The sequence below is a fragment of the Podarcis erhardii genome (assembly GCF_964252035.2).
Source record: "Podarcis erhardii genome assembly, chromosome: Z".
NCBI classification, from domain to species: domain Eukaryota; kingdom Metazoa; phylum Chordata; class Lepidosauria; order Squamata; family Lacertidae; genus Podarcis; species Podarcis erhardii.
The window spans coordinates 2261133-2273880 of record NC_138504.1 but is presented as its reverse complement, the minus strand read 5'-3'; positions in this window follow the sequence as shown (position 1 = coordinate 2273880).

Genomic DNA, 12748 nt, shown 5'->3' with positions numbered 1-12748 from the left:
CTCTTGGTAGTTTGATTAACTCATTGTTCAGTGATTGATCTATCTATTCCTCTGTTTGCCAGTGGATCTGACTATTAAGAGAAATTTGGGCAGATATTTATTTATATAACATACCCTGCATTCTCATTTCAACAAATTCACAAGGCAGTTTATTTGCTATATATTTTTGAAAGTGGGTTGTCCCTTTGGGTCCCTACAGGTTCGGACACCTTGAGATATTGTCACCAAACTTGGCATGAAGGTTCCCAAGATGGAAGCGGTGATCTTGTTCAACATTTTCAAGATGGTGGACTGAAGCGTCACTTTCACATTTCTTCACCCATTATTGACAAAGGTTTGGCTGCCTTTCAAGTAGAGCTGGGCGATACCTGGTTTACAGCATCATGATATATCACCAGCTAAACACTGTGATATACCAATATATCACAATGTCTGAAATAAGGATGGTGCTTTGTATATGGGCTGGCTTCACGGTTTTTCTTGCATTGTGATTTTTGCTGGCACCTGTTCTTGTGATTTGCTGCCCCCTGCAGGAGACAGGGGAGAGCTGAGCCAGCAGAGTTAACAGGGGCTGCATTGTAAGTGCCAACTCCAGGGGGGCATGGGTGCTTGGGCACCCACAATAATATAATTGTGGGGGCTGGGCACCCACAAAGCAAATGAAAAAAGCCAGCAGGTGGCAGTGACGTTGCCTTCAAGAGAGAAGCAGTAAGGCTCCAACCTCTGCAGCAAGGCATCCTTTTCCAGGGGGTGGGGCTCGAATCCAGAGGCTAAGTCTCTGTTTTTGTGTCTGAGCCCCTCCAGCAGAAAAGGGTGCTTTGTTCGCTGTAGATAGGAGGAAGAGGAGCTGCCGCCAGCCGCCGGCCGCAGCAGCGTGCAACGGCACATCTCTGCATGGGGGCACCTGCAGTCCTGAGGATGAATTGTAGCCCTGGGCTGCAGGAATCGAGAGAAGCATTGGCTAGCTGCATGTTTTTCCCCAAATTGCAATTTTGCATAGCGCGTGCACAAACATCTTGATTTGTGATATTTTGCCAGGTCAAAAATTATGAAACTGATATCACGATATGGACTTTAAACTGGATATATATTGAGATACATTGGTACCTTGGGTTAAGAACTTAATTCGTTCTGGAGGTCTGTTCTTAACCTGAAACTGTCCTGAAGCAAAGTTCTTAACATGAGGTACTATTTCTGGGCTAGCAGAGTCTGTAACCTGAAGCGTATGTAACCTGAAGTGTCTGTAACCTGAGGTACCTGAGGTATTGTCCAGCCCTACTCTCAAGATATCATCACCTAACTCGACATGAGGATTCCCAAGGTGGCGGCGGTGAGGTTCTTATCAGTATTCATCAACTAATTCTGTCAGCACAATGATTTCTGCTTGCGCAACAGAACTTTCCCCAGTTATTCTCCCCATTTGTGCCTTGCAACTCTTAAGAAGCTGCTTAAACAGAAGGTGCACATCCCCCACATCCCTTCCCGAAGTGCACATTAAGAAGCATGGTTATGCAGGGCAGTCCCTTTAACAAGAGATAAACTGACACACTCCAAATTTCCTCATAAGTAAAAAAAAGAAAAGAAAAGTGTACTGGGCTATACACCTCTTTCCTGCACCATAATGCCAAGTGCAAAGATCAGCTAGACATGAGAACCAAGGGTTAAAATAACTCTGTATCAGTGGGCCAGCGTCTCATGTACTTCTAGGGACAGATGTTCAAGTACGTGTCTGTTGCCAAGTGCCATATTGGCCTAGTGAAATTATCCATGTTTTCACTTGTCTGCCCAGCCAATTCATCTCTCTGCTGTTTTGTTTCATTTTAGTCTACCAAATACAGTAACTGCACACCATGCTGATGGCAGTTTTGGGTGGTGATATAAACCAGTTGCTTGGGTCCCCAGACAATAGATGAGTTATAAATGTTTGATGCTATTTTGAAATCCCTTGGAGTTGCTTATGCTTTGCCATAACAGCAGGGGATATTTCATGGTGCTGCTCTTCATTAAAATAAATATTTGGCTACTTGTAGAGTTTAGACGGGTGCAGCACCATAAGGGCAAGTAGCAAAAGCCAGCAATGTGTGTATATTCAGAGTGTAAGTTGACAGTTTGCATACTGCACTGCAGATATAGTGGTTATCCCTCAATTAGGGACATGGGTGGCACAGTGGTCTAAACCGCTGAGCCTCTTGGGCTTGCCGATCAGAAGATTGGCGGTTCAAATCCCCGCGAAGGGCTGAGCTCCTGTTGCTCTGTCCCAGCTCCTGCCAACCTGGCAGTTTGAAAGCCAACCAGTGTGAGTAGATAAATAGCTTCTGCTGCGGCGGGAAGGTAAACTGTGTTTCCGTGCACTCTGACATCCGTCACGGTGTTCCATTGCACCAGAAGTGGTTTAGTCATGCTGGCCACATGACCTGGAAATCTGTCTGTGGACAAATGCTAGCTCCCTTGGCCTGAAAGCGAGATGAGCACAGCAACCCAATAGTTGCCTTTGACTGGACTTAACCATCCAGGGGTCCTTTACTTTTACCTAGCTTTCTTTTTACCTTTTTATCCCTCAATTATTTTCACTATCCATATCAGTCATTCTTTTTTAGGAACCATTTACAGTAATTAAATTGGAATTGGACACATCACCTCTCTTTAGTTTTATAATTATCATGCTAGGTAGCTTCCAAAACCCCTTCATGGATCACTGCCTTGCCGTGGCGAAGGGGCTTGAATAACTCAGAGAAACTATGAGCTATGCTGTGCAGGGCACCCAAGATGACCAGGTCATAGTGGAGAGTTTTGACCAAACATAATCCACCTGGAGCAGGAACCGGCAAGCCACTCCAGTATCCTTGCCAAGAAAACTCCATGGACAAAGACAACAGGCATATAAAAGTTATGATGCTGGAAGATGAGCCCCTCAGGTCGGAAGGCGTCCAACATGCTACTGCGGAAGAGCGGAGGACAAGTACAAGTAGATTCAGAGCTGAGGAAGCGGCTGGGCCAAAGCCGAAAGGACGCTCAGTTGCGGATATGCCTGGAAGCAAAAGGAAAGTCCAATGCTGTAAAGAAAAATATTGCATAGGAACCTGGAATGTAAGAACCATGAACCTGGGTAAGTTGGATGCGGTCAAAAATGAGATGGCAAGAATAAATATTGACATCCTGGGCATCAGTGAACTAAAATGGATGGGAATGGGTGAATTCAGTTCGGATGACCATCATATCTACTACTGTGGGCAAGAATCCCGTAAAAGAAATGGTCCGTAAAAGAAATGGCCCTCATAGTCAACAAAAGAGTGGCGAAAGCTGTACTGGGATGCAATCTCAAAAATGACAGAATGATCTCGATACAAATCCAAGGCAGACCTCTTAACATCACAGTAATCTAAGTTTATGCACCAACTACTGGTGCTGAAGAAACTGAAATTGACCAATTCTATGAAGACTTACAAAACCTTATAGAAGTGACACCAAAGAAGGATGTTCTTCTCATTATAGGGGATTGGAATGCTAAAGTAGGGAATCAAGAGATAAAAGGAACAACTGGCAAGTTTGGCCTTGGAGATCAAAACAAAGCAGGGCAAAGGCTAATAGAGTTCTGTCAAGAGAACAAGCTGGTCATCACAAACACGCTTTTCCAACCACACAAGGGACGCCTCTACACATGGACATCACCAGATGGGCAGCATCGAAATCAGATTGATTATATTCTCTGCAGCCAAAGATGGAGAAGCTCTATACAGTCAGCAAAAACAAGACCTGGAGCTGACTGTGGCTCAGATCATCATCTTCTTATAGCAAAATTCTAGCTTAAACTGAAGAAAGTAGGAAAAACCACTGGGCTGGTAAGATACAATCTAAATCAAATCCCTTATGAATACACAGTGGAAGTGAGGAACAGGTTTAAGGATTTAGATTTGCTGGACAGAGTGCCTGATAACTATGGATGGAGGCTCGCAACATTATACAGGAGGCAGCAACGAAAATCATCCCAATGAAAAGGAAATGCAAGAAAGCAAAGTGGCTGTCCAACGAGTCCTTACAAATAGCGGGGGAGAGAAGGCAAGCAAAATGCGAGGGAGAGTGAAAGATACAGGAAATTGAATGCAGATTTCCAAAAAATAGCAAGGAGAGACAAGAAGGCCTTCTTAAATGAGCAATGCAAAGAAATAGAGGAAAACAACAGAATGGGAAGAACCAGAGATCTGTTCAAAAAAATTGGAGATATGAAAGGAACATTTCGTACAAAGATTACCATAATAAAGGAGGAAAATGGTAAGGACCTAACAGAAGCAGAAGACATCAAGAAGAGGTGGCAAGAATACACAGAGGAATTATACCAGATAGATATGGATGGCTCGTACACCCCAGGTAGTGTGGTTGCTGATCTTGAGCCAGACATCCTGGAGAGTGAAGTCCAATGGGCCTTAGAAAGCACTGCAAATAACAAGGCCAGTGGAAGTGATGGTATTCCAGCTGAACTATTTAAAATTTTAAAAGATGATGCTGTTAAGGTGTTACACTCAATATGCCAGCAAGTTTGGAAAACTCAGCAGTGGCCAGAGGATTGGAAAAGATCAGTCTACTTCCCAATCCCAAAGAAGGGCATTGCCAAAGAATGCTCCAACTACCTCACAATTGCACTCATTTCACACGCTAGCAAGGTTATGCTTAAAATTCTACAAGGCAGGCTTAAGCAGCATGTGGATCGAGAAATCCCAGAAGTGCAAGCTGGATTTAGAAGGGGCAGAGGAACCAGAGACCAAATTGAAAACATGCACTGGATTATGAAAAAAACTAGAGAGTTCCAGAAAGACACCTACTTCTGCCTAATTGACTATGCAAAAGCCTTTGACTGTGTCGACCACAGCAAACTATGGCAAGTTCTTAAAGAAATGGGAGTGCCTGATCACCTCATCTGTCTCCTGAGAAATCTCTATGTGGGACAAGAAGCTACAGTTAGAACTGGATATGGAACAACTGATTGGTTCAAAACTGAGAAAGGAGTACAAGAAGGCTGTATATTGTCTCCCTGCTTATTTAACTTATATGCAGAATTCATCATGCGAAAGGCTGGGCTGGGCTAAAATTGCCAGAAGAAATATCCACAACCTCAGATATGCAGATGACACAACCTTGATGGCAGAAAGTGAGGAGGAATTAAAGAACCTTTTATTGAGGGTGAAAGAGCAGAGCGCAAAATATGGTCTGAAGCTCAACATCACAAGAATGAAGATCATGAATCATAGAATCATAGAATCCTAGAATCATAGAGTTGGAAGAGACCACAAGGGCCATCGAGTCCAACTCCCTGCCAAGCAGGAAACACCATCAGAGCACTCCTGACATATGGTTGTCAAGCCTCTGCTTAAAGACCTCCAAAGAAGGAGACTCCACCACACTCCTTGGCAGCAAATTCCACTGTCGAACAGCTCTTACTGTCAGGAAGTTCTTCCTAATGTTTAGGTCGTATCTTCTTTCTTGTAGTTTGGATCCATTGCTCTGTGTCCGCTTCTCTGGAGCAGCAGAAAACAACCTTTCTCCCTCCTCTATGTGACATCCTTTTATATATTTGAACATGGCTATCATATCACCCCTTAACCTCCTCTTCTCCAGGCTAAACATGTCCAGCTCCCTTAGCTGTTCCTCATAAGGCATCGTTTCCAGGCCTTTGACCATTTTGGTTGCCCTCCTCTGGACACGTTCCAGTTTGTCAGTGTCCTTCTTGAACTGTGGTGCCCAGAACTGGACACAGTACTCCAGGTGAGGTCTGACCAGAGCAGAATACAGTGGCACTATTACTTCCCTTGATCTAGATGCTATACTCCTATTGATGCAGCCCAGAATTGCATTGGCTTTTTTAGCTGCCGCGTCACACTGTTGGCTCATGTCAAGTTTGTGGTCAACCAAGACTCCTAGATCCTTTTCACATGTACTGCTCTCAAGCCAGGTATCACCCATCTTGTATTTGTGCCTCTCATTTTTTTTGCCCAAGTGCAATATTTTACATTTCTCCCTATTAAAATTCATCTTGTTTGTTTTGGCCCAGTTCTCTAATCTGTCAAGGTCGTTTTGAAGTGTGATCCTGTCCTCTGGGGTGTTAGCCACCCCTCCCAGTTTGGTGTCATCTGCAAATTTGATCAGGATCCCCTTGAGTCCATCATCCAAGTCGTTGATAAAGATGTTGAATAAGACCGGGCACAAGACAGAACCCTGTGGCACCCCACTAGTCACTCTTCTCCAGGATGAAGAGGAACCATTGATGAGCACCCTTTGGGTTCAGTCAGACAGCCAGTTACAAATCCACTGAGTGGTAGCATAGTCAAGTCCGCATTTTACCAGCTTCTTTACAAGAATATCATGGGGCACCTTGTCAAATGCCTTGCTGAAATCAAGGTAGGCTACATCCACTGCGTTCCCTTCATCTACCAGGGTTGTAATTCTGTCAAAAAACGAGATCAGGTTAGTCTGACATGACTTATTTTTCAGAAATCCATGCTGACTATTGGTGATCACAGTATTCCTTTCCAGGTGCTCACAATCTGTTTGCTTAATGATCTGCTCCAGAATCTTCCCTGGTATTGATGTCAGACTGACTGGGCGGTAATTATTTGGGTCCTCTCTTTTCCCCTTTTTGAAAATAGGGACAACATTTGCCCTCCTCCAGTCTGCCAGGACTTCGCCTGTTCTCCAGGAATTCCGTCTCCTTGGTATTGCCTGAAGTTGTGCTTTTACTATCTCCCTCTTAACAAACTCCCAGCCATCATGAACTCCCTTTCCTTTTAATATTACTGTCCATGGGATCTCACCCAGCACTTCCCTAAGTTTTATGAAGTCGGCTTTCTTAAAGTCAAGAAATTGAGTCCTAGTATGCTTGGCTGCTCCTTTCCGCTGTATAGTAAACTTCAGAAGAGCATGATCACTCGCGCCTAATGATCCTTCCACTTCTACCCCACTAACCAGGTCATCAACATTGGTTAGGACCAGATCTAAAATGGCTGTTCCTCTTGTTGCTTCTCCCACTTTCTGGACAACGAAGTTGTCTGCAAGGCCAGTGAGGAATCTGTTTGACCTTATGCTCTTGGCTGAGTTTGACATCCAGCAAATATCCGGGTAATTGAAGTCCCCCATTACTACTATCTCCCTTCCTTTTGCATGCTTGGCCATCTGTTCCAGGAAGGCATCATCTATGTCCTCCGTTTGGCTTGGCGATCTATAGTAAACTCCTACAATGAGGTCACTGTTATTCTTCTCTCCCTTAATTTTGACCCAAATGCTCTCACTTTGGCTTTGAGGTTCTAAATCTTGGATCTCTTCACAGGTATACACATCCCTGACATATAACGCCACTCCTCCTCCTTTCTTGTCTGATCTGTTTCTCTGAAATAGATTGTATCCCTCCATTATTACATTCCATTCGTGGGACTTATCCCACCAGGTTTCAGTGATGCCTATTATGTCATATTTAGTTTGCTGTACCAAGAGCTCAAGCTCATCTTGTTTATTACCCATGCTTTGCGCATTAGTGTACAGACATTGAAGTCCATTAATCATTCCCCCGTGTCTCTTATTTAAGGATTTTTTCCTCCCACCACTAGGTCTGAGTGCTGTTTGCTCCATTTGGTCTATGACATTTGGATGATCATCTTCATCAATTGATAGACTCCTACCTTCAGGAGCACTGTCTCCCTCCCCCACATTAGTCAGTTTAAAGCCCTCCTGATGAGGTTTCTGAGATTTTTGGCAAAAACATTCCTCCCAACCGTTGTGAGGTGCAGCCCATCGCTTGCCAGAAGTCCATCTTCAAGAAACTGCAGTCCGTGATCTAAGAATCCAAACCGTTCCTGTTTACACCATTTGCGAAGCCAGCTGTTCACTTCCACTATTTTTCTCTCTCTCCCTGGGCCACGTCGTTCAACTGGGAGGACAGATGAGATGACAATTTGTGCATTTAATTGCTTCAATTTCCTGCCCAGAGCCTCATAGTTTCTTTTGATCTTTTGGAGGCTATTGCTTGCAGTGTCATTGGTTCCCACATGAACCAAGAAGAAGGGGTATTTGTCAGTGGGTTTTATGATTCCTTGCAGTCGTTCAGTTACATCTTGGATCTTAGCCCCGGGGAGACAGCACACTTCCCGAGACAACTTGTCAGGCCCACAGATCACTGCTTCTGTTCCCCTCAGTAGGGAATCCCCTATCACCACTACACGCCTCCTCTTAGGTTTGGTCGGGGTTCTTCCGTGATCTGTCCGTTCCAAGGTCGCCTGCACATTCCCTGAGGACTGACTTTGCTGCTCGTCTTCATATACCTGATCGACTGTAACGAGGGAGAGATCCTCAAATGGAGTCTGCTCTTCGTCTTCCATGCTAGGGGAGAGGACCTCAAAGCGATTGTGTATTTCTAAACAATCAGAGCGAACCCTGGGCCTCCTACTTCTTTGCGTCACGTTTCTCCATATATCTGGCTCCTGTGTTGGTGAACTAGCCTCCTTCTCAGGGGAGTCCCCTGTCTCCTCCTTGGTGGAGACGGTGTGCTCTGTTGCTTCCAAGAAGAGCTCCAGCTCTCTAATTCTTTGGAGCGTAGCCACACGTTCCTCCAGTTGCTGGACTTTGTCTTTTAAGAGGGCAATCAACATGCAATTGCTGCAGGTAAAGCTGCCTGCAACCTTTGGCAAGATGGCAAACATTGTGCAGGAACCGCAGGCGACTGCAGCTGTTCCCTCACTCTCCATCTTGAGAATGTGTCGTTGGGGCTGGCTACAGCGGTCCTCCATCATAAGAAGCGTGCAGACAGGACAAATAACTACCCCCCAAAAAACCCTAGGTCTCCCCAACAAACGTTTGAGACTAGCTCCCCTAAATGTAAAGATGGATCAAACTGCACGCTGCCCTGCAAGCTCTGATAAGCTCCTCCCACAGCTAATCACCTGTCTCAACAGAAACCCTGCCCCCTCTGACCTTTGCACAGGGAGATCAGCTAATCAGCCACAAGAAACACACACACAAGAAAACCACTGCCACTGGGCCCATCACCTCCTGGCAAATAGAAGGGGAAGAAATGGAGGCAGTGAGAGGTTTTACTTTCTTAGGCTCCATGATCACTGCAGATGGTGACAGCAGTCACGAAATTAAAAGACGCCTGCTTCTTGGGGACAAAACGATGACAAACCTAGACAGCATCTCAAAAAGCAGAGACATCACCTTGCTGACAAAGGTCCATATAGTTAAAGCTATGGTTTTCCGAGTAGTGATGTATGGAAATGAGAGCTGGACCATAAAGAAGCCTGATCGCTTAAGAATGGATGCTTTTGAATTATGGTGCTGGAGGGGACTCTTGAGAGTCCCATGGATTGCAAGAAGATCAAACGTATCCATTCTTAAGGAAATCAGCCCTGAGTGCTCACTCTAAGGACAGATCGTGAAGCTGAGACTCCAGTACTTTGGCCACCTCATGAGAAGAGAAGACTCTCTAGAAAAGACCCTGATGCTGGGAAAGATGGAGGGCACAAGGAGAAGGGGACAGCAGAGGACGAGATGGTTGGACAGTGTTCTCGAAGCTACCAGCATGAGTTTGACCAAGCTGCGAGAGGCAGTGGAAGACAGGAGTGCCTGGCATGCTCTGGTCCAGGGGATCATAAAGAGTCGGACACGACTAAACGACTAAACAACAACAACAAAGCTTCCAAAAGCTACTTTATACCGTAATCCCCCAAGTCAGAAATAGGCAATTTGTTGCACATTGTTGTATAAAGATTAGACACCAGGGGGCAGAAGAGGCCCACTAAATATTGCCAGTTTCTTTGATCACATACTACAGTAATTCAGGAATTCTGATGTAGTAAATGTTAGTGCTCTTTCTTCATATTTTTATTGCAGTTGTGCGGTGCAGATACTGCTTGCATATACTTTCCCATAGTCCACAAGCAATTTTCATGATGGCAGTTGGAGGCGGGTGGGGAGATTCTACTAGAAAGTGGAAAATGTGATTAGATCTAATCTAATAACTAGGTCTAATATTGGTTTTGATATTGATAGTGGATTGATTATACTTCTTAATTGCATCTTTCACCGGTTAATCTGATGTAAAATGGGGTTGAAAGCCAGACAAATGCATTGCAGGGCAGGGAAGTGCAGAGCCTCAAACACTCAAGAATATGAGAGTTTTATTTCTTGAGTAGACACACGGAAGCTATGGAGTGAGAAAGACAAGAGGAAGCAAGGTGAGCCTATCAGAGCGCATGAGGCCCTAAGACAACAGAGGAACCTTCTTCCCCAGCCCTTTCTTCTTAAGAGTGTGAAACAGCACCACCTATTTGAAGTGGGAGCAGAGGAGGAAGCCCAAGACATGTGTCAAGATGATTATACTTCCTGCTTCGCAACATGAGGCAGCCACTGTGCAAAATGTTTTGTAGAGTGAGTCAGAAATGCAGCTGGAGGAAGCTGAAAGTGAAATGGAGGAGTGGAAGAGAGTTAAACTGTCATAAAAACAAAGTGGCTTCTGAAGCAGGAAGCCCTGGGTGACTAAACTTGTCCTGCATGTAGACAGTTCTGTGCCATGATGATGATGATGATGATAAAATTTTATTTATACGCCACCCTCCCCAGCCAGAGCCGAGCTCAGGGCAGCTAACACCCATAAAATTACAATAAAAACATAATAGGGGAGGAGAAAAAAACACAATTTTAAAAATACAAATACAAATACAGGTTAAAAATACAATTTAAAATGCAGCCTCATTTTAATAATAGCCCATAGATCAAAACCATAAGGGGAGGGAAACATAAGGGTCAGACTGAGTCCAAAACAAACACTAGGCAGAACAGCTCTGTCTTGCAGGCCCTGTGGAAAGATGTCAAGTCCTGCAGGGCCCTAGTCTCTTGTGAAAGAGCATTCCTCCAAGTTGGGGCCAGTACTGAAAAGGCCATGGCCCTAGTTGAGACCAATCTAATCACCTTAAGGTCCTCTGTGCGGCATACCAGGAGAGGTGATCCCATAGGTACATGGGTCCTAGGCCGCATAGGGCTTTAAAGGTCAAAACCAGCACCTTAAACCTGACCCTGTACTCCACCGGGAGCCAGTGCAGTGGCTGAATGTGATCCCACAGCGAGGACCCCGTAAGGAGCCTTGCCGCGGCATTCTACACCCGCTGGAGTTTCTGGGTCAGCTTCAAGGGCAGCCCCGCGTAGAGCGAATTACAGTAGGCAAGCCTGGAGGTGACCATCGCATGGATCACTGTGGCCAAATCAGGGCGAGAATGGTAAGGGACTAACTGCTTAATATAGCGGAGATGGAAAAATGCCACTTTTGCTGTGGGTGCAACCTGCGCCTCCATGGAAAGGGAGGCATCGAAGGTTACACCCAAGCTCTTGACAGAAGGCGCTGGCACTAATTGAGCCCCCCGCAAAAGATGGGAGTTGGCCCCCCAACCCCATGTCGTCCAGACCCAGCCAGAGGATCTCTGTCTTCGAAGGATTTAACTTCAACCGGCTCCCACGCAGCCATCCAGCCACAGCTTCCAAGCATCTGGTCAGTGTGTCCGCGGCCGAGTCAGGGCGGCCATCCATCAACAGATAAAGCTGGGTGTCATCAGCATATTGATGACAACCCAGCCCAAAGCTCTAGACAATCTGGTCAAGGGGGCGCATAAAGATATTAAAAAGTATTGGGGAAAGGATTGCACCCTGCGAGATTCTACACATCAAGGAGTGCCACGGCGACAACTCCCTCCCTAGTGCCACCCTCTGTCCCTGACCTGAGATAAAGGAGCGCAGCCATTGTTGAACTGTGCCCTGAATCCCCACGTCGGCAAGGCAGTGGTCCAAAAGTTCGTGATCAACCATGTCGGAGGCTGCTGACAGGTCTAAATCTCACAGACCTTGCACAAGGCGAAAAAGATAAAGCAGATGGTTAATTCAAAAAGAATCTTCACCTTTAATTTCAAATTTGGTGATTCCCTGCCCCGCCACCATTCCAGAAAGAGGACTTTCAAAGGGTGCAACTTTTCCAGCAAGGAATTTCTGGCAGTCGTGCATCACCAAAGCTTCACACAATATACTGGGGAGGCACATGCACACACAGTGTTTCCCACAGACATTGACCCAGCAATACATTCCACTAAGGCAGGGATGAAGAACCTGTTCAGCCCCAAGACATGAATTCCCTTTTGGGCAACCTTCTGGGAACCATGCGCCAGTGGTGGGCAGGGCCAGACACAAACCTTTTCAGAGCTTGAATATAAAGTTTACATTTATGCAATATAGTAGTTTCTATACACAGTTGCACACCCCTGTGTATCTTCCATCCAGGTAAGCAAGAGTCATCAGAGTTGAAGGACATGTTGCACCCCAGCAAAAAACCACTTGGGGTGCAAAGCTTGGCCTTTGAGGCTGTGTGGCCAGGTAAAAAGGCCTGGTGAAGCTGCATTGGTCCTGAGGCTGCCCAGCCTTGCACAAGGGTCACTTCTAGATGACCTGCATGTTAAGCATTCACTGCAATTGGTTTGCAGAGAGGTCACATGACAGCAGTTGTTTATTGAATATTGATTCCAATTTATTTTTACACCATCAGCTTACTACATTTTTAGTGATAGCTGATCCATGGCCATTTGATGTACTTTGGGGACTATTAATTTGCTGGTGAAGATTTATCATTGAAACAGTTCATTATCCTGGAAGAACTGTCCTGTCTGCTGCTGTGCTTGGAGCACCCTATTGCAGTGTTTGCATCACCCATCATCTCATGTTTGTAGGATAT